Below are 23,805 nucleotides of genomic sequence, written 5' to 3'. Positions count from 1 at the left end.
CTACTGGGTTGCCTCAGGGTTCATCACTAGGATCTGTGATTCAGAAACATGTTTTTTCCTAACATTGCTACGCTGATGACACACAACTCTACCTCTCATTCCAGCCTGATGATCCGACGGTAGCTTCTCGTGTCTCAGCCTGTCTGACAGGACCACCGCCTTCAACTAAACCTTGCGAAGACAGAGCTACTTGTGATTCCGGCCAATCCAACACTTCATCACAACTTCTCCATTCAGCTTGGCTCATCATCCATAACTCCATCAAAGTCAGCTAGGAACCTTGGGGTTGTAATTGATGATCAATTGAACTTCACAGACCACATTGCTAGAACTTGGCTTGAATTGCTAGAATTTGGCTTGCACAACATTAGGAAGATCAGGCCCTTCCTAACCGAGCATTCTACACAACTCCTTGTCCAAGCACTTGTTTTATCCATACTGGACTATTGTAATGCTCTCCTGGCTGGTCTTCCAGCTTGTTCTGTCAAACCTCTACAACTGATCCAGAGTGCTGCAGCCAGAGTGGTCTTTAATGAGCCAAAGAGACCTCACTCCTCTCCTCACAAAATTGCACTGGTTGCCAGTTGCCGCTCGCATTAAATTCAAGTCACTGACGTTTGCCTACAGAACAACCACTGGCACTGCTCCATCTTACCTAAACTCACTACTTCCAGAAACCTGCGCTCTGCTAGCGAATGTTGTCTTGTGGTACCATCTCAAAGAGGCACAGAATCTCTTTCTCAGACCTTTACCATGACTGTTCCCTGTTGGTGGAATAATATTGCTAACTCAACCAGAGCTACGGAGTCAGTAGCCACTTTCAAGAAACTGCTGAAGACGTATCTTTTTCGACAACACTTGATCCAGTAATATATTATCCTGCTGAAAGTAGCCATCAGAGGGTGGGTACATTGTGGCCATAAAGGGATGGACAAGGTCAGAAACAATGCTCAGGTAGGCTGTGTTAATTAAACGATGCCCAGGTGGCACTAAGGAGCCTAAAGTGTGCCAAGAAAACATCCCCCACACCATTACACCACCACCACCACCAGCCTGTACAGTGGTAAAAAGGCATGATGGATCCATGTTCTCATTCTGTTTATGCCAAATTCTGACTCTACCATCTGTCTCGAGACAGAAATCGAGACTCATCAGACCAGGCAACATTTTTCCAGTCTTCAACTGTCCGATTTTGGTGAGCTCTTGCAAATTGTAGCCACTTTTTCCTATTTGTAGTGAAGATGAGTGGTACCCGGTGGGGTCTTTTGCCGTTGTAGCCCATCTGCCTCAAGGTTGTGCGTGTTGTGGCTTCACAAATACTTTGCTGCATACCTTGGTTGTAACGACTGGTTATTTCAGTCAAAGTTGCTCTTCTATCAGCTTGAATCAGTCGGCCCATTCTCCTCTAACCTCTAGCATTCGTCCACAGGACTGCCGCATACTGGATGTTTTTCCCTTTTCACACCATTCTTTGTATACCCTAGAAATGGTTGTGCATGAAAATCCCAGTGAGTGAGCAGATTGTGAACTACTCAGACTGGCCCGTCTGGCACCAACAACTATGCCACGCTACAAAATTTCCATTCTGACATTCAGTTTGGAGTTCAAGAGTTTGTTTTCACCAGGACCGCACCCCTAAATGCATTGAAGCAACTGCCATGTGATTGGTTGCTTAGATAATTGGATTAATGAGAAATTTGAACAGGTGTTCCTAATAATCCTTTAGGTTAGTGTGTGTGTTTGTGTATATATATATATATATATATATATATATATATATATTTTACATGCAGATGATGAGGGGATGCTTTTTAAAAATATATTTTGTTATTTGTCTTAGAAATTCATAATCACTGATTGAAATTAGTATTCAGTACTGTTGAAACCCAAACACCACTGCTCAGTATCTCATTACTCTCATCCTCAGATCAAAAAGCAAACAGGTGTTTGCCCATGATAATGTGGTTGTTGGCATTATCATAACAGACCTTGACCCAGGTGCTCTGCCAAATCTGTCAGAGGTGCTCTCACACTCCATTAGTGTTTTTCATGTTTTGTTGTTTATTCTTCTTTTTTTACTCAGTCCAGTAGATTGACATTTGTGATGTGCAATTTCAAAGATGCATATGGACTTCAAAGCTTTCTGTCAAAAGCAAAGCCCATTTTCTTGTCTCTCTGTCAATTGCCATGTAAAAACCCCTGACTGACTTTAACCCTGCATGACTTTAAAGCCAGACCCAGCTGTCTTTTATACAGCATGTCCTCTACACATCTAGTAATAATCAGCTAATGTAGAAAGAGCAATATCTTACCATGAAAATTGTCATTATTTTATCGTCCTCATGTTGTCCAACTTAATATGCTGTTATTTTTTAATGCAGTACGGAACATGTTTTGTCAATTACGTTTTTTTATGCTAGTTTTACTGTGTTCAGAAATAATTTGATAGTGGCGTGCACATTTAACCTTTAACCTGAAATTTAGAGTCAAATTATTTTATTTTTATACAAAGAATCATAGTTAACCATGGACACTATGCATGTTTCTCTTTCCCTTAGTCATTGTCGAAACACTCGCCGTGTCTTAAGGTGTGATTAATAGAACAGGCTGTAGCTTCAAGAGCTTGTGTTTGCTCAGATGAAGGAGACTATATTTCTTTAAGAGGAATGAGAGTGGGATTCGGTTGGGTTTGTGTTGTTTTGTGTTTCTGCACTCTAGTTGCTCTCCTTAGGAGTCTGATGCTCTGAGCTGAATGAGACGAGACATGGTTGCGTTTCCTTCTTTTTCTTCTTCACTTTACATGCTGTGATAGTTGTAAATTGAGGTACTTTGATATTTTAGTCAAAAGCATCTTTGTATTGCCTGGTTGTTTGCAATGGACAACGACATGTTGTCCAAAAAGTCAAAAGAGTCTTTCAGCTGGAGCAATCTGCCATGCCAATGCTAGCACTGATCATAACAAGATTATTATACCGCATTTAAATATATCCCCTATATTCCAAATGCTGCAAATGAAACCATCTGCTCAAGACAAGGACAAGCTGTGGGGGAAAATTGTAGACTTTTCTTTTCCAAGAGGTCTAAACATAGTCACCCCTACTGTACATCTGAATTTCACAACAGAAAAATGAATAGAAAATGTCATAATCACACACACACATGCATGTTTTCAGCTGCTAGTGCGGTTAAAGACCCTTTCATGTCGCTCAAGGTCTGTAGCTTATCTGATCACCTCCATTGTTAAGGACCCTAGATGTACTTTAGCTGAGAATTGAAATGGAGTGTTGCACATGTTCATTGACCTTGAAGTTGAAACAAGAAATTCCCTTTTAAAAGCAATGCTTATGTAAAAAAGAATATTCCAAAAATTCTAATTTCTCTGTAAATAATTTGTAACCTTTCTTGCGTAAATTGCCACATTCAATTCAACTGGACCTTTTGCACAAGAATGGGTTAATGGACAACTCACACAGAAATTCCTTCTGTTCGTGTCTCATGAATATGCACCAACTTTTTCCTAAGATAATGTGTGTGCTGCTTAGAAGGAACCCAATCCATGCGATCACATGGATTTTGCTAACCACATAAAGTGGACCCACACTAGCAACCAAGTTAGTCCGACTGCTTCTAATTTGTACACATCCCACCAAAAACCCTCACAGTTTGAGCTATCATTAAATTCTATGGACCTTATGCACCAGAGAAACAATTGTGAAAGCCTAATTGGGATTTTTCTGCTAAAGACTCATGGGATGGGATTAAAAACACAAAACAAAACTTGTTCTACGTCATATTGCTCACATGCTCAATGAACTGGATCTGTGGGCAATAATAGTCAAAAAATTGAATTTGCCTTTCAATTGAATTTGAATTTCAAAAACCCACCCTGAGAAATCTTCTCTGCGGTGACAACTATCCCAAGTCCCCAATATGTTTTTCTGAACTATGATTGCTTTCTGCACAATTAGCTTCCTTACTGAATTTAATTTATTGTTTCCCAATGCCAATCCTTCATTTCATTCAGCCTTGAGGGCTGCTGTGCATCTCTATCTCTGTCTCTCACTCTCTGTCCTTGGTAATCTGAGCAATGTGCAATTCCATACAGCGGCGGCGCTGAAGACAGACAGCACTGTGAATGACAGCAGCAGTCAAAACAGCACGAGTGTGTCATTCACACAATGGCTCTCTTTCTCAGGACTCAGCTGTAAGTAAAGGAGAGAAAGAAGGAGAGGGAGACGCACAGGAAGTAATATGTCGCCCTAATGGCCCTTTGGTGTAAAGAGTTTGCCGTCAGATCAATATGCATTCACTCCCCCAGAGAGAAACTTGACAGGTTGTTGTAGAAGCATGTGTGTGTGATTCAGATCATATCCCACTGATGGAGTAATAGATCGTACTGTCTAAGGTAAGGGAGAACAAGCGCAACGCCCATAACAGTAGATTGAATTGAAATTAGTTGGCTCCATGCGGCTCATTCTGGAGCTGCGCTCGACATTACTGTCAGGACCGAATGGCTCACAGAGCCACAGTAAATTGAAGTTGCAATCTGGTCGGAGCAGCACTGAAAGCAAGACCGAAAAGAAGCCGTGTGTGAGTCTGACAGGGACGTCAAAATGAAGGTAAGTGAAATTACTGCGGTGATGACTTGTAAGTCACACAACCGTTACACACCCAAACTGCCAATCAAGCGCGCTTGGTACGAGTTGACTTTGTGTGGTCTCGCGGGGAGGTCTGATCCTCGGCAGGCTCCTGCAGAAAAAGGGTTGAGGAGGGGCCAAAACTCTGGCAACGTTAGGAAAAGTCTGCTTACTGGGGAGTCTAGCATTCGTCTCCCTCAATAATTCATTCAAAATCATTAAAAAAAAACTTTATTGAGCTCTACTGAATTATTAACTGCCTGTCGACTTCTGGCATGCTGCCACAGCCTCTTCACGGCCGTTATGCTTATTAGCACTTGGATAGAACATAGTGATTGCGGTTTACACTACGTACCCTTTCGGTCCAGCTCGACTGCCTTCAGACGCAAACCAGGAGTTCACCTCCATGCAGAACTGCTAAGTTGTGTGCGAGCTAAATGGCAAAACCGTGTTTACAAACAGGATCATGGGATAATTTCCAGCATCTTTACATTCCCTCATCTCCTCCTTGTCTTTTTTTTCTTCCCGCTGATACATTTTTCATGTCCCCCAGAGCCCTCACGATGGGAGCTGACCCACAATGTAACACTTCCTGCTGGGATGAAAAGCAGAAAGTGGCTTCTTGTAAGCGTCTCCCTCTGCTGCGGGCAACGGGACGTGCACGGAGGAGATGGGATCATGCAGGTAATTAAATAAATAATCAAAAGTCTTTTGACTGCAGCGCTTACCTGGCATGGAACGTCTCTGATGACCAATCTCAAACTGACACTGTTTTTTATTTATTCATATGTGCAATATTACTTATTCAGAGCCTTTCAGCGACGACTCCTGGTGGGCAATGGCGCCTATTAACACAAACAGCGGACTGTGTGTAGAGCTCTGGGGCCACTTAAAAAGGCAATCATATGTGCTGTAAATGCATACTGAAATCCTCTTACATGGCAATGTGAACCATCAATTCAAATGTACTTTACAGTGCAAAGACCCTATTATTGCTACTGTGTTAGCAGAGTCTCCAAGAGCTGACATCATTATTTGGTGATAACCTCAACCATGAGACTAAACATACAGTCCACTTCGTTTTTACAATACAACTTAGGTTGGTATTACGGCATAAAGCATGTTACCATTGATACGGCAGTGTATCCATTGTGCAATTTCTTTTCCTCCAACACCAAACTATAGTCAACTTGCATTTTCTGCCAGTACTAAAATCGAACCAGCAACCTTTGGGTTATCCGTCAGACTCGCTAACCATTAAAAACCATCTAAAAATTCTGTCATTTACTCACCCACCCCCATGTTGTTCCAAACCTGTATGAATTTCTTTCTTCTTCTGAACACAAAAGAAGATATTTTGAAGAATCCTGGTAGTCAAACAGTTGACGGTAGCCATTGACTTCCATAATACTAAACAAAAAATACTATGGAAGTCAATGACACGATACTGGAAGTCGATTACTGGCATTCAGAATCACAGATTATTCTTTTTGGAAGTATGACCAACATCATAATTTTATGTTGAAAAAGTAAAATTCAGTTGAAATTCATTGTTCTTTTAGAGATTTTGGTCATACTGTGTACAATTGTACATCCTTTGTGACTCTTATTTAGAAGAGAAAGCATTTCTCATGTGGGAAATTTCTGTCTCAGGGAGTCACAAGGTGACTTTTTTTTTGCCTTTTTTTTCAGTACATTAGGCTGTGGCTTAATGTCCTGGGACATGGAGTAACCGCAGGCTAATGAGATGGCCGAACCCCAGACGCTTGACACTGAATTCAATTAGGCTGCGCTCTCCCTACCTGTTACAGAGGTAGGAACTGCCGTTAGAAAATTCCTGTGGGAAAAGCATGTTTGTCCGAGTGAAAAAGTGATAAGAACACAGAAATATTTTGTGCAATAATTCTTAGCCAAAGTCTGGTCTATTTCACAGTAAACTGTAAACTGACTCAAAGAAAGATGAATACTGCAGTCCGTTCATCCTTAAATTTTTTACCTGGCAAGATCATCCACTGCGATGTTGTCCTGTCTATGCTGGAGTTCATGGTAATGGCAGTGACATAACCTTATAGGCCTCTCTTTGTCAGCATGTCACTCATGACAAAGCACTGGACTTCTGGGTAAAGTGGGTTTGTGTAGCATCAGCAGTCTCAGATATGGCTGGCATTTGGTACAGTTTGCATCAGCGTCTTACCGCAACACGGGGAAACACAATGAAAATGGAGACAGATGAATACAGATGGCCGCATCTCAGAGGCTCCCGTAAAACGACTCTGTGGTGAAGGTGCTGCAGCAAACAGCTCAACCTTAGCTTTTCCTCAGTGTCAGCAGGATTGGGCTCGAGGAGAGATGGCTCATGTGGTTGTTGATGATTTATCTTGTCAAGAATCTCTGGTTCTTTCTCTCTCGCTCGCTTTTACACAAGCACAATGTGCTTTCTCTATCACTCTTGCACTGGGCTTACAGAGATGTTTTTGATTGTGCAGTAAAAACACCGGATAATGTCATTTTCTTGACTTTTAATTTGAATTACACAAGTAGGCCATGTTCTTTGATTTACATGCTTCGTTGTTTTTGAAGTAGTCATGGAGCCACATTTTCGGATGAATATCAGGCCAAGAACTGCCCACTTAGATTGAAACAAACTGGCTTCCAGTAAAGCGACCAACCACAGCTTGTTCTTTTTTACAACCCTGTTTAAGTGTGGATTTATCCAATATGGATTAGATTTTATCACAATTATAGAACACTAATTGTATAAATCCATTACTATTCCTTCATAACTTGGAAAACAAAATGTGGCTCAACACTAATGATTTTTTTCTGATGGCCGTGTAGCTAAATTTTGACTGGTGCCATTTTTTATTTGGATGTATACATTCAAATTCATTAATCATTTAAATACTCTCCTCACATTTTTTTGTCGGAAAGGGAAACTCCTAGTCCTACAAATGCATATGAGATAAGGTCAGCCACAAAAATAACATTGTCCATGTCTTTTCAGCGTTCAGATACGTTCTAATTGCCTTTGATTATTGTGTATCATCAGGCAGTATTTTCATTTTTGTGTGTAGACATAAAAATGACATTTGACAAATTTCCTGTCAATCAAGGAACTGTTAGTAATGTGATAGTTAATCGAGAACAACACTTTGATCTACCAAAGGTTGTTGATCCGGTAACAATCTACTTGTATAAATCCCCTTGTGCGCTCTATGAATGAGAAAGACATAAGTGACTGAAGTAAATGGCTTTTATTCAGATGCTGCCAGCATGTAAAGTTCATGTCAGATCTAGTCCGTCAGAATTTCAAATATGCAAAACAAACTCTCTAGATGCCTGACAGAACTCTGAAGTACAACAGAAGTAGAGAGCAGGAAAAAAGAACATGACAACTTTCTGCTCTCAGAAATTAGTTCCACGTGAGTGACGAAAAAGCTTCTGCTCGAGTTTGAGAACAACTCGGGACTGTGAGGATGGAAGTTAGCAGTAGCACGTCACCGAGAATGCATTAAGACCATGCTTCCAATCTTGCTATAATACACCTCATATGCTGCTATTCGTGGGAACTCCAACATTCATGAACAAAACAACATCTTAGATAAGAGAATGAGTAGAAAAGTGGGCCATTTAGTTCAAAAATAGCTGCGGAGAGAAGAGAGACTTTGCACTGACTACAAAACATGTAACCCACCACTGGTGTTTACTCTGCTCCCATTGACCCAACAGATGGGACATCTTCAAGACACACAAAAACCTTCACCATCAAGCTCTGTTAAGGGGTTTAGAAAGGTACTTGACAGTTTTTTTCTGTCATGTTGTCCCATGACAAGCCGATGCCACCCTTGACATATGAAGCGAGCCACCGTTTTGAAGCCCCAGGGCACACGCATGGTGTGTGTTACTGTTTTTACAAAACCAGCCACACGGCTTTCCTCTAGAGAGAAGTTGCCGGTGGGACCATTCGTCTTTCTAGCCACGCTTTCAATTACAGAGCGGTGGCCTCCAAAACAATCCTTCAGCAGCAAGCATGACAGACAGAGCCGGGAGTTTTGAGAGACTTCGGATAAAACCACAAAGGGTAATCGATAAGTCATCAGGGACAGGGGGAGGAAGAGAAAGCGAAGAGGAGTGGGAGAGTAGTAGAGAGAAAGGCAAGGAGAGGAGACATTTGAGAAAAATAGAAAATTAGGTGGACTTGATTTTTTTTTTGTCTTTTTGTCGTGGTATTGCTTGAAGTGGCATGTAAATACCATGGTATATGTTGCTGTGATAATTTTAGTGTTGTTTTTGTGGCAATATTACCTTAATTACCTTAAGTCAAAGCATCTGACATTGGAATGTTCCTCTATAGTAGTATAGTATCAGTACCGATAATCATGGTTATTGGCCAATATTGTGTCAAAATTAGCTATTTAAATGTGCATGCTCATTTCCCCTATCTTTGGTGTCATCTCAACTTTTCACTTTTCAAATGTAATATTTATCCTATCTCAAAATGAATATCAATTTTTCATAATGTTACATGCACTATTTTTTATTCATCAAGAAAGTCTGAAAAATAATAGTGTCACAGTTGCTGAACTGCTTTGATTTATTATTCATCAAATCAGTATATTAGAGTGATTTCTGAAGGATCATGTGAGACTGAAGACTGGAGGAATGATGCTGAAAATTCAGCTTTGCCATCACTAAATGGAATTTGCAATTATATTAAAACAGTTATTGGACATTGTAATCATATTTCATGTTATACAGTTTTTATTGTAAGTCAATGCAGTCTTTGTGAGCACAACAGTCTGTTTTCAAATACATTAAAACATCTTACAACATTTTCAAACTTATACACTGAAAAAAATAATATGCTTGATCTAATCAATAAAATTGTGGCAACATATTACAAGCAATATTATTAATTAAATTGTACAAATTAGAATTAATTAGAATATTAATTTGATTAACTATTACTCAATTCTAATTTGTTCAATTTAATAAATAATATTGCTTGTAATCTGTTGCCACAATTTTATTGATTAGATAAAGCATATTCATTTTACAGTGTAGATAGTATATAGATAGACAAACTGCAGCTGCCATGAACAGTTCCTCCCCAAAACAACACTTATGTTGCGTTCACGCCATAACTACTGTGAATTGAGATATCCCGTGACGTTCTATTTAGAGCGGTTTGTCAATTGCAACACTACCAATGCCTAAACAGGCTGTTTACGTTCAGTAATGTTTTTGATGTTATGTGCTTTGAGACATGAGGTAGTTTAATGCCATCTCTCATTAAGCTTTGTAGACTCTGCTCTGGCTTTGTATGCGTGCGCTGCGTTCATTTGTTTTTGAGGGGGCGTGTGGCTTTAGAGATGCTCTGAAGAGAGGCTGGATCTTATGCTTTCAAAGTTAGCTCGCTATTGCAAAAACAACTGTGAACTGAAAAAGAAAATTAAAGGATCAATCAATTAAGTCATTACAACATGTTTTTACATCCCATTAACTCATCAAAATAAGTTAAGCAGACTTGCTTTATTCAAGCAAGTCAGTTTCATGAAATTGAAGTTGAAATGACTTACAATTTTAAGTACAATCAACTTGGATGTTTAAGGCAGCACTTTTTTTTTATTGTCTTTATACCTCCTTATGACTGTGTCCTGTTTTGCATTGATGCTGCCAAAAACTGTATATTGGGAAGTGTGGAGAGAATGATTGAACCCAAACCCCTCAGAACAGGTATCAGCTCTTTGCACACACTCCCTGAGCTCTCCAAGTTGAGAGGAGAAATCGTACGATAACAAAGCCTGCGCATGTTAATGGAGCCTGTTTAAGTGTCCCGCAGCACCGACAAAGCTGTCAGTCATTGCCCTCACGTGTACCACTTATCTGACCCCGCAGCAATGCACGAAGGGATATGACAGGCGGCCCGTCAGCCATGGGCATTACAAGATTAGCAGAAATGCGTCAGACAAATTTATCATCTTCTCCTGCCACCCTCATCCTGTTTTTTCCCCTTTGCTTTCAGTCGTTTCTCAACTTTTTTTTCTCACGCTCATCAACACATTCGTTATGAGGTGTGAACTTTTCACTCCTGAGCTATAAACGTCAGTTTATTTGCATTACATTCAAATATGCACTTCCGAATTCGAATTTAAAATGCACTGTCCATTCAGTTCAGACTGGTGCACAACCCTGGTCCAAACTGAGTGCTAGTGTTTGTTCCATTATAAAACCACTCGATATTCCTTGCACTTGCTGCATGAAAACAGCGCTTTCATCAGCAAGTGTATAATTCATATTTAATGAATGCTTTCTTGTCATTATCAGTTCTAGCGCTGATTAAAAGTCAAAACCTTCCAGTTCAATGTCATTTCTTCTCCTTTCTGATTACCTCTCCCTTCAGTGGAGTGGTGCAGGTATGATATCACTTTGTTGGTCAAAACGCGGAAACGAGATAGCATTTTAGCATTTTTAATCGGATTTTGGTTAAATGGCTGAAATAAGCTCTGTGGTAGACAACAAGACATAAAATAAATCGCTACAGAGGTGGGACATTAAACGTCATCACGCCAAACTGTTAAGGTTAGTCCGCTTCGTTATGCAATTGTACTCTTATAAACTATTCTAACTCAAACTTTTTGGGAAAATGTTTAAAAATAAACGAGAGTTGTCTGGAGCTTAGTAGTGTTGATGTTAAAGGGTAACTAAACCCCTGGTCAGAGCCTGACTCCACCCATTGGCAATGTTTGAAAAATGCTGAAAAAGTGGGCAGACCCCAGTGGAGATAGAGGGGACGAAATAGATGCTAAAACACTCTTTCCTAATCGTATTCAATACTCGCAATTCCAACTTCTGACTCGCTACAGTGGTTTTGACGAAACAAGCTAGTTTTTATACTGCCAAGAGCGTGGTGAGCTGAAACGTGCGTACGTCACGAAGAACCGCTAATATCCAATAGGAAAATTCAACTGCAGTAGCCACCGTTCAACCTGAAGAGGGCAGCACTAAGACGTTGTTGTAGACGTTTTTTGACACAAATGTCAAAAAAAGTTACTCGAATCAATGACTGGTACTAATAAAGATCCATTCTTACATATCATTAACTTAAAAAAGTTGGTTTAGGGTTTAGTTACTCTTTAAAGACGTGCGACCATGGTGTAGTTCGTTTATAGCCTACCTTTAGCTTTTTGCATTTAGGCTTAAAAATTCATACAAGTTGTGTTCTTCTGTGGAGAACAAAACATGTAAGTCTCATGAACTTTTGTCGATCGCAGTGCTTGTTTTCGTTTTTGCAATTATCCAAAAGCCTATAGAAAAAATCCTATTGCGTCTTTGTTGAGGAAACCAGTGTAATACCAATCGCTGAATGGCCTACAAAGGGACGTCATACCCTCACAACTATCATTGTATTTCATTCTCTACTCTCTAGCAGTACCTTTATTGCTCTCCCTCTCTTCACACACTCTTGTGTTCTCTACACTGTTAAAAATTACCAGCATTTCACAATAATTAACAGTATTATTTCACAGTAACTTGTTGTGATTACATTTCCCTGTAATATCCCAATGAATACCTGTAAAAACTACAATATCCTTGGATTTTACAGCATTTAACTCTTATTTTACAATAAAACATTGCAATTTAAAACCTGCTGTTATGTCACAGCAAGGTCTGTAATATCACAGCAACACAGTGAAAAAAAATAAGGATTTCACAGCAGCAAACAGTATTATTGCAGTGAAATACTGTAGCCTATGCCCTGGGAAGTCATGTGACATAACCGAACTGTTGCAGGCTCCGTCGTCTCCCGCCGCCTCTTCTATTTCGGGCTTAACGGAGAAGGTAAGCATGCATGTTTGCAGCACTTACACCCATTTTATTTTAATATGATAATATTTACTTTCAAATAAACGTTTATCGCATGACACAGTTCACATTTTGTTAGCAGCTGCCCGGAATTGTTGAAAGTTCTCACAGCATAGGTAATAGTTAATGACGATCGAGTTTTGCTATTTTCATGTCTATCACCGTTTAGACAAATCTGGTTTTTGTAGAGTTTATAAAATCAGTGATGGGACAAACATTACTATTTATGTGTGCACATTTCTGTACTTAGTCAATGTTATCGATTAGCAGGGCTAACCGTTAGCTGTTTAAGTTAATACATTTCTGCGTCCCAATTCACATACTAACCGTCCTAAATAGTATTCGAAAACAGAATTAGTAACTTACGTCCCAAATCGCACGTTGAAATAAGTGTTTCAAAGATTATCGGGTGGTCTAACGTTACTATTCCCGGTCAGAATCCGAAGTGTAGATCCGTGCACACCTTGTGCGTTGGACCAGGATTCGGTTAGAACAACAAACACGAGTGAAAAGTGTTAAGAACTGAAACTATCTTTGCTTATTAACAGGTGCTTCCTGGGCATCAATCCCGAAAGAGGATCGAAGACCAAGAAGAGGACCACAATGAACCCTCATATTAGCACCCTATTGAGGAAACTAAGTGACTTTGAGTGGGCGTCATAGTGTTTTTTAGCAGTGGTAACGTTACTTGTCAGGCTCCACAGTTAAAAGTTTGCACAATGTCTCTGCATTTTCTGCATTTTAAAATGGCTTTTATGAAAACAATCTTAAAGTTGAAATTCTAAAAAAAAATAATTTCTTAAATTCTTGCTGTACATTGAAACATATGTGTTAATAAATATGCCATTGGGCTAACATTGACTTAACCTCAGAGTTGTTTGTTGTTGGGGGGGGGGGGGGGGGGTTACATTGTGTGTGTGTGTGTGTGTGTGTGTGTTTATATGAATTGTTCAGATGCAAAAGCCTCTAAGTGCCATTTGAAATTTTCTTCTAGAATGATCATTTTTATCAAGCTTGTATATTTAAGTTCAGTAATTTCACTTTAATGGCAATGATATTTATCTATTAATTGTTATTTAGGTGAAATTACTGAACTTAAATATAAAAGTTTGATAAAAATCATTATTAAAGAAGAAAATTTCAAATGGCATTTAGAGGCTTTTGCATCTAAACTCTTCATATATTGTAATTCCCCAGTAATGTACTGTAATATCACAGATATAAAATTACAGTAAATTGCTGTGAGCATATTTCACATTATATTACTGTAATCCTTACTGTGAAAGTAATGCAAAATTTATCCAATTATTTACTGTAAATTCACAACGAAAATTTTAACAGTGTACCTTCCTCTCTTTCCTATTTCAATCTATCAGCAAGCGTTGGTGTGAGGTATGGACTTTTGGCTTCTAAGCTATAAAAAAAGCATTTCTCGATCATAGTTCACTAGATATTCATCTTGAAGTGTTGCTTCGAATCTAGGCTGAGTTGTCACCACTCAAGTCTAAACTGACGCATACTATTTCTGTCACAATTGCGAGCAAACCATGCTTTCGATGCATTTATTTGTCTGAATTCGGCCTCTCCTTTTCGTTGAAGGCAGCACAGACTGCCTTGAGTTCTTTGCTAGGTCCTGTCTGCCTTGGGTCTAGCCTTAAGTCAAAGAGCTAACGGCTAAGGATGACGACAACTCCTCTCCTATAAGCAATGTGTATTTCTGGAATCTTCATTTCACAATGATCGGTGGATGACAGCATCCACAGGCCAGAACAACCTTCACAAGAACACAAAAGCTACTCTAGGCTCGCTTTATTGACTAGAACCTTTTTTTAAAAAATAGTTTTAAAATGCTGTCCGCCTTCCCGAATTCACCTGAAGCATTTTTCTTTAATGGAGCCTCACTTAAAAGCTATTGTTGTCAGGGCTACATATATTACCTCAGTAATAACTAAAGGCAGACATGGCCCATTTCCTACTTTTCATCATCATCCTGCAGCCGCGTTTAACCTTGACGGAAATCTTTAGTCTGGCCCTCTGAAGCGAGTCCAACTTCAAAAGAGGGTGAGATTAAGCAAGTGTTAACTGTGATTCAGACCCGAGTGTCCATTTTGGTTCTGTCCAGGTGTCAAAATGCATCTGATGAAATGATATGTTAATATGGCATGAAACAACTAAATAATCGTAATTGAACATGTAAAATGTCAAGGCTAATGCTTAAAGCTGCAGTAGGTAACTTTTGAGAAAACGTTGACTTAGCCTGGAAATTTGAACAAGCACAACTTACGGGTTTGTTAGTTCATTTGGTACAGGGTTCAACAAGTTTAATATTAAATAAACATCCCTGTCTCTTGGCCTTGTACTGCTCAAAACAATATTATTTCAGCAACATGGCAAGCTAGTGAATTAGCAGGTTTCAATTGTTGCTTTTTACAGTTCTTGACATTTTATCTACATGTAACGCGGCTAGAGTTTTGAGACCGAGTCAATGGGATCTGTCTAATTCTGTAATTTGATAATGCAAAGAAACAGTTTGTAATGTTAACTTGCCCTATTTTTTCACGAAAGAAAAAAATAATCACTATCAGGACAAATCATAAAACAAAGTTATTCGAACTATTTTATACTTAAACATCTCTAAATGTATACATAAAAAGTAGCAGGTCTATTTTTTTGCATTTACACTCCAAGGCTAAATGCACAGATCACTTGACATGCAGTATCAGATTTTGTTCCGTCCACTGCTATGATGAACATCCATCCATCCATCCATCCATCCCAGTTTATTTTCCTTCCGTTCTAATTTGCACACTGTTTACTAAAATTCAAATTCAGTTCAAATTGGAATTTAAAATGCACTGTGTATTCAGTTCAGACTGGAGCACAACCCTGGTCCAAATTGAGTGCTAGTGTATGTTCATGCTCGTATAAAACACCACTCAATATTCCTTGGACTTGCTGCATGAAAACAGTGCTTTCATCAGCAAGTGTATAATTCAGTAATATTTAATGAATGCTTTCTTGTCATTATCAGTTCTAGTGCTGATTAAAAGTCAAAACCTTCCAGTTCAATGTCATTTCTCTCCTTCTTGATTACCTCTCCCTTATTATCTACTCTCTTGCTGTACCTTTATCGCTCTCGCTCACTTCGCACACTCATTTTTGTGTCCTCTACCTCCCTCTATACTCTTTCAATCTATCAGCATGTGTTCCCAGCACTTCCTGGCACCTCGGCTCTGCAGTAATATAACTGTGGCTAAACAATAGCTTACAGTAAAACCCTGGGAGGAGATCAATGGTTTGTTTTATTATCGGAGGAAACAGACATGCATGGATCCATGTCTTTCCTTGTAATGATAACAGTAATTTGATTGTACATGGTCTGATCCAATTAATTTATGTTTAAATCCTTGTAACATCATTTTCGAAATGTCTTTAAGTAAATATTATGTTCAGAACAGAAAGGTCAGCAGTTATATCTCTGCCTGCATAGACAGCTGTCTTCTAAAGGGGTGTTTTGCACTGACAGTGATTAAATTGCTGGAGATGGCCAAGTGTCCATGTTGGTTTATAGTAGGTGTTTATAAGTATCCATCATCAGGCAGGAGATTACTTTCTGCACACTTATTGGTAATTGCCGCATCATGTTGTAGCTCATTTGCATTGTTTAGCTCTGCTCACCTTAGATGCATCACCAGAAAGCAACAATTTTTACTTGAAATGAACGCATTCAGGCTGATTTGCCACTACAGATAATTGTCGTAGTATGTAAATGTGAACACTTGGCAATTACGTGTTGTTACATATGTTTCACGGGCTTTTTAGTGCCTTATGCCATGAGAAATGTGCTTTTAAGATGCCATGTCAAATGAAAATAATTGTGACATGCAGCTCAGCAGATGAATCGAGTGGGGATAAACACATTTACATATAGACAAGCGGACTATTTATGTTAGCAATGAGGTATGGGAGTTGCTGCACCAATAAACACACCTTTTGTTGATTCAAGTAAAGTCAGTTTTATATTTGTATTATTAATTTTTTTTACAATGCACATTGTTTTAAGGCGATTTGACATTAATACTGCCTTTAGTGAGCAAGCCAAAGATGACAGATATAGAGTCTATTCCAAGATGCACTATAATTCTCTCAAATATTGTCATTGTAATTGGATTTAAATATTTTTACATTTACATTTTGCTTAATTTGTCTGATCTTAAATATTAAAAAAAAAAAATGCAGTACATATACACACTTAGAAAAAAGTTTGGGGTTCTAGGATTCTTTAAAGAACCATTTGGTTCTATATTATAAGGAGAAATGTCTTTAATGATTCCATGATACGTTTTAATGTTTAACAGTTTATTTATAAAATGAATTAAAAAATCAAAATACAAAATGAATTAAAACCCAAATTAATTATTTAAAACTAAATCCATAACCTGGGAACCCCTGACAGAACCCCTTAAGGTACTACATACAGTAGAACCTTTTCTTCTAAGCGTCTACATAGAATGTGGATAATTTTTTGGCACTATTTCAAAGATGACACAGATTTAACATGCTTAATTTACACGTGCCTTTACATATTGAGCATGTATGTGATTAAAAGGCTGTCTAAATAGATTAGGGATCAGATATGCTCACATGCTCAGTTGAGTCATATGGTATACGGCCAAACAAACAGAATAAAAAGTGTTTTTCTGTGAATCCTTTTACAGTACCCTGCATGCTATAAAGAGCATCCCACAATAATTCTGTAGTATGATGAAGATTTCAAAAAGTAGCATGCAAAAGCACAATGATTTAAGTCCTGAATCAAATGGAACGACCTCCTCTGCTATATCTCGGCAAATTGAGCCATCAATCTGCAGATTTAACAATGATAGGGCAAAGAGGAAGCAAATGAACACTCCCATTGCCCTCTTAAATTAATTAATAAAACAAAGGAGAGATGGGTCCCACACAGCACTTAAATTATTCAGAGGTGTCTTGCCGCTTTGATTAATGGACCTGCAAGGATGCAATGTCAGAGAGAGGTAATCTCTATGGTGACACTCCATGTTCAAACATAAGATTTTAAGGTCGGTGGGATGGCACGAGGGTCATTTGGGTGAGAGGTACAGTATTCATAGCATAGGTGTAAAATGTATTCTGATTTAGGGGGGTTGTCACAAGATGTCATTATATCTTTACAGATATAGATCATATAGATAAAGATATTGATCATATATTGGGGACTATAAAGTTCTGAGACAAAAGTCCAAATCAAGCGGCAACCTCCCCGTCTCTCTCTTGAAGCCAATACGGAAGTGAATTAAACTGCAATTTATCGAGTGGCCGCTTGAGGCAGGCTGCAGAAGCGAGTCAAATCTGTATCTCCCCCATGTTAAAATGCCCAACTTTACAGCAGAAAAAAACATGTTTACAGCCTGGAGCAAAAAGTGGCTTTGGTCTATTGAGCTCATTTTTCCCTTCATGACAACTGTGAGGGGGGTGAATTTTTTTACAACTCATCTCTTTAAATTATATTTAAGCCTTAAATTTCTGCATAATTAAGGGCGTGGCCACTTGAGTGACAGGTGGATTCATGCTGCCGCTTTCACTGCTAGTCGTTTGTCTGCTGTCTGTTAGCGTCACCCTCAGCTGTGTTTCTGCTTTTCCGGGATTATTTCATACAATTTAATACATGTATTATACCTTCGCCCGTGCACGCCGTTGGATTCCGTCGTGTTGAGTATGGAGAGAACAACCAGTGCCGTGTTTCCAGCTGTTTCCCTCGCATGCACTAATGGATGTCTGACGATTTCAGCGCTTTGAATGAGCGCGGATTTCTAGTTCATTTACTTGAAGTTCTGAGGTAATATTTGGTTTGACCCATCTGAGAGGCGGCCAAAATCGGATTGTAAAATGGACTGAATTAAAGCCCTTTACGAACTTGACGTGAGATGCCGACTGACGTGTGCTTGCCTTGAATCACTGTCGCATGCACAAGCTTAGAGCAATATTGTAAGTAACTTATACATTTTAACTAGCAGAATAATAATGCATCACAATGCACATAACGTTAGTTGACTGCTTGTATGTTGTGAGAAATGTGTGTGATCTGTGTTAATGTACTTGTATATGCTCTTAACTAATTGCCCCTTGTGAGATTAATAAAGTTGATAAAAAAAGTAAAGTAGTCTCACTTTTAGTTACGTCTTAACTATTATAATATTTCGAAGGGCAAAACATGAACTTTAACCATTGGCTTTACTTTTTCAATCAGCTGTCAATTCAGCGGCAGTAGCATAGCATTAGCACCTCAGCTCCACCCGCGTCCCGCCTCTTTGCCCATTTTAATTTATCCGGTAGTGACGAGAGGTGACGCACTGCCAAGATGGCGACGGTCGGCCCCGCCCACTTTAGGCCTCAAAGTTGCTCTTCAGAAACCTATGGGTGACGTCACGGACACTACGTCCATATTTTTTACAGTCTATGGTCCAAATGCATGAAGGCATATTAAATGAAATATAATGTGCATTCATTTGATTCTTGTAACTAAAACGTGTATATTTTTTGTTACATACGCAATAAACAATTAGAATGCCACTCATGTACCACAGCATACATTCAACTACAATGAAGGGCAGACTGGTTGAAATGTGTTTTCATTAATGTCATGTCAGGGCAGTGTTGGGTAAGTTAATCGATAAAAGTAATGAATTACTAGCTACTAATTTAATCTTCAACAGTGTATTTAGATTACTCTACTAATTACTCTCTCTAAACAGTATTGCATTACTAATTACTTTCTAAATAAGCCCGTTCTCATCCCAAGACTCTCATCCTAAGTGACTGTTTTGACCATATGTCAACATCCAACGTTTTAGGGTACCCTTTAACGTCAGTTAGATGACGCTATCAAATCCTAACCCTGCCCCAGACTTAAACCTACCCGCGTCATCTAACTCAGTGTTTCCCAACCCTGTTCCTGGCGGCACACCAACACTGCGTGTATTCTTTGTCTCCCTTATCAAACACACCCATCAGCTCATAATCAGGTGGGTTAATGAGCTGATGAGTTGAATCGGGTGTGTTTGATTAGGGAGACAAAGAAAACACGCAGTGTTGGTGTGCCACCAGGAACAGGGTTGGGAAACACTGATCTAACTGACGCTAAAGGTAAAGCGTCAGTTAGATGACGCCCTAGGATAGCGTCTTCTAACTGACGTTAAAGGGTACTCTAAATCGTTGGATGTTGACGTAAAGCGTCAGTTAGATGATGTCTTGGGATGAGAATGTGTTATCTAAATCCTGTATCAACCTCGACCAGTTGAACAATTAAGAGTAATCCATTACTTTACTTTATCAAGGGGGAAGTAATTAAATTACAATTACAGTAATTAATAATGTAGTAATGCAATACACATTGGTTCAACTTCTGGGCAAGATGTCACATTTTAATTGAATTTTATTCATTTAATTTATTTCAATTGATACATTTCTTTAAATATCCGTACTCTGTCCGGCCTGCCTCCTGAATGCGATTTCAACTGATGTGGACTGATGTGATGTGATTGTTTTCCCCAATGTTAGCAGGTTTCAAACCAATGTGACAACTTACCCCATATAGTGCATCAACATGCCCCAGTCTTAAAGTCTTTTTTCTTGGGCAATAAGAGTGGACTTTGTTTCTATGCTCAATTAGTTTGTCACAACCAGCCCTTGCCTCCAGTACTTCTGCTTTTTTGTCATAGTAACAGGCTGCATTTAATGAGCGTTTGTTGAGTTTTAGCTGCAAGAAAGCAACATATTAGTTTTATACTACCAACGTGTTTACAGTAATTACAATATATTGGCAAATGATTGTAGCCTGCTTAATACTGCACTTTGTTTGTTTGTTTTTTCCCTACACCTTCTCTCTCCTCTTGATTTTCTCTGTGAATTGCTATATGGCAGACTGACTAACTCGAGGGAATTTTTGAAAATAGGGGTATAAAGGGAAAAACACTGTGTGCGTGTGCGTGTGTGTGTGTGTGTAGGAACCTGGCAGAGCTGTCTTGCCTAAAGCCAGCCTGCCTGTAGATCCTTCTGGCTGCAGGCTGAATATCTCCCATCACAGTGGCAACCAAACACCACTGCCTTACACTCACCTCAACCCTTCCTCCTCCTCCTCCTCCTCTCCTCCACCTTTCTCACAATCTCCCCCTCTCTCGCTTATCTGTCTTGTCAGGTCAGTTTCTTCATCGGCTTTCTCTCAGCCTCAATAGCTCAGTCTTGCCAACAAAACAGTTCCCAGAATGGGAGTCTGTCCCTCAGTGTAAAGAAACACTGCCACTGAAATCCACCACACCACTAGACTTCACATCACATAACACTAACCTGTCCTCATAGGGTGTGTTAACCCAGGGCGTATCCAAACCTTTCAAATGCCGCCCAGATCGAATGTTAGTGCAGCTTCCTGTCTGCTGAAATGTCATTTTAATAAGTCTACAAATGTTAATGGAGGCATTTTCTTGGTTAGAGAGAGTGCTGTTTAAATGCTTTTTGAGTGTTGAGCCCAAGCTGTCAGTGTGATTCATTTAATGTCTCGCAACACCAAGATGGACAAATTAAAACAGCTTGTTAAGATCACATGGCCTTAAAGGGATACTCCACTGTTTTTTTTTTTTTTTTTCATATTAAACTATGTTTTTCCCTTAACTAAGAGGAGCTGATACATACCTCTGTCGTCTCAGTGCGTGGACTCAATCTCTCTGGCGCGCGAGACACTTTTTGATTGCACTTAACTAGCCCAGTTCATTCAATATGGGCCAAGCAGAGAAGAAACCAAACACCTCCACATTTTACCTATTTAAATACAGTTACATGAGTAGTGTAACTAAACCTAGGATGGTGACACAAAATAAAACGTTGCACTTTTCTAAGCGTGTAAAGTGGATAACTATAATGTATGGCGGAATACTACAACAAGTCCTTGGGAGCACTTCGACTCGGCGTAGTAATATCATCACTCGTGAAAAGTGATTAAGAGAGGTATGTATCAACTCATTTTAGTTAAGGGAATAACATAGTTTCATATGAAAAAAACAGTGGGGTATCCCTTTAAAATGGTCATTTCAGCTTAATACAGAGAAATAAATAATATACGTATGTGAAAAAGAATGAAAATATCATTGCCCTAGATTAATAGATGATATTTAATTATCTCATGTAAATGTATTGAACCTTTAGCACCCACCCCCCCACACCACCACCACACACACACACACACATTTTAGTATTATGTATCCATGGTTATCTCTAAAACTGACTTGAAAGTATTGTAGATCATCAGACACAATGTAATGAAGTCCCGAAAGCTGCTCTGACTAACTGGTCAGTAGGACAGCTGTCTTGTGTTTCAGACATACCCAGAGCTGTACATGTTGTGGGCAGTGCTTGTCTTTTGAGAGAACAAGGATTTTGAGATCTGTGAATAGCCTACTTCAAGGAGCCGAAAGCTCTCTGAAGCTCTCGTGTACCTCATCTTCTGAAGACAGGCAAAACCGTGGAGACTCAGCAGCTACAGGCATGAGTTTGAAGCACAGGTATCCCTCCAGGTGTTGTATTTTTATCCTTATGTGTTTTTACTGTATGATGTGCTCTTCTTTGCTTGTTCATTCTTGACATCTTTAAAGCTCCTTCACTATACTGTCTTCTTGTGGAGGGAACAAGTCTCAGGAAGAAACGAGAACCAGGGCTGTGTGTGATTTACAGTGTAGCCTAGTTGTGGTTAACTTGCGTACTAGTAAATCTTTGAGTTGCGCTATGACTTTTGCCTTCGATCGATTGGAAAGAACTCGCGGGCTGATTGGATTACATCAATGAGCTTATGTTTTGAGTGGCAGACTTTATTCCTGAATATATTGATTGATATGTACATTAACTGAATTTTGAATGGTTGTCTTGAATGAAGCTATTTAACAGTGCAATATGCATTGCCAGCTGTCAATGTGGCATTTACCAAAAAAAGTAAATAAATATACACTACCATTGGTAGGTTTGAGGTTAGTATGATTCAGTAAGGACACAGTAAAGATCTTTATAATTTTACAAACAATTTTCAAATAAATGCTGTTCCCTTTCGAGGGAACTCGCGGTGCGCATCGTCTCATTCCCTTTCTCAGGGAACCATGGTTACAGTCGTAACCTGAGACGTTCTTTGAACTTTCTATTCATCAAAAAATCCTGAAAAAATATATTACAGTTGCCACAAGAATATTAAGCAGCACAACTGTTTTCGAATGTGAAATATGAATACAGTAGTCACTTGATCCATGTTGACTACTGTATATATATATATATATATATATATATATATATAAATGGTTAGTTCCCAACCCTTGATTTTGATTGGTCAATAGCTTTATTCATGATAAAACACAGCTACAGTATGACCGCTTCACCCATTTATCACTGCACAACACTGCATGTTGTTTTAATTTGAGCTTTCATGCATATTACACATTGGAACGTTCTTGCTTTTCACGGTCAGGGACTTTTTTTCTACTGGAAGGAAGGCTTTTAGTGATTTTACTTCATTAAAGTTGCACTAATACATTTTTTTTTTACTTTAATATTTGTATTGTGTGGTTATAAAAGTTCGGGTCGTGCCTAACAACGCCCTTCATCCGTTACTTTTCCACGATACAGACAGCTTCCAAACTACAAGCTAACAAATAGTTACAACCAAACAAAGCACAGAGTTTTGTTACTTGCTAGGGTGAACTTTTCGTCCAATTTAAGAAAGACCTCACGGATGGCTGGTGCAATCCTGCCCTGATGAAAAAGATTCTGGAAAGACAGACAGGATCATTTCTTCTCATCCTTTTGTGATGGGTGGTCTTACTTTCGCATTAGTGCCTCTCCAAACAAGCTCTTCACGTATCACCTACAGTTAATGGCCGGCCATGTTCATTAAGGAAAAAGCATTGCCATACACACCACACCAGCCTTTCATCCGCCTCCGACTCACAGTCTCCATGGTGAAAATGCCCACCATTAGTAGCGCGTGCTGTCTTCGAGGAAGATCATCAGTGCTTTTAATGACTGCAAGGCCACAAACTCCTCACACACTCTCAAACACACACCGGAGTCCTCTGGCATCATCAGACCTCGCAAAAGTGAAATGGTCAATTAGGATTCTGGCCAGCTAGCTCCATTACAGCCCAGCACATGGTCATCGCTGGTCATTAAGACACCCGTGTCACCAAAAGCCACCAATTAGGCTCCGTTCCAGCAGACCCTGAGATCAGCTTTCAAATGCTAATGTCTGTTT

At 39.2% G+C, this 23,805-nt stretch overlaps 2 long non-coding RNA genes across 2 annotated transcripts in view; both read left to right on the top strand.

Annotated features, from left to right (window-relative positions):
* LOC148970474 (uncharacterized) overlaps nucleotides 1–23,805 on the top strand; it is an 89,836-nt gene that overhangs the window by 32,316 nt on the left and 33,715 nt on the right. The gene's annotated exons all lie outside the window — the stretch shown is intronic.
* LOC120476551 (uncharacterized) lies at nucleotides 12,117–13,364 on the top strand. The gene is made up of 2 exons (XR_016148545.1): nucleotides 12,117–12,479; nucleotides 13,052–13,364. It is a non-coding gene; the product is annotated as an uncharacterized LOC120476551 (long non-coding RNA).

Source organism: Pimephales promelas, chromosome 21 (assembly GCF_988280905.1).
Source record: "Pimephales promelas chromosome 21, fPimPro1.hap1.1, whole genome shotgun sequence".
NCBI classification, from domain to species: domain Eukaryota; kingdom Metazoa; phylum Chordata; class Actinopteri; order Cypriniformes; family Leuciscidae; genus Pimephales; species Pimephales promelas.
This window is presented reverse-complemented; position numbering and strand designations above follow the sequence as displayed.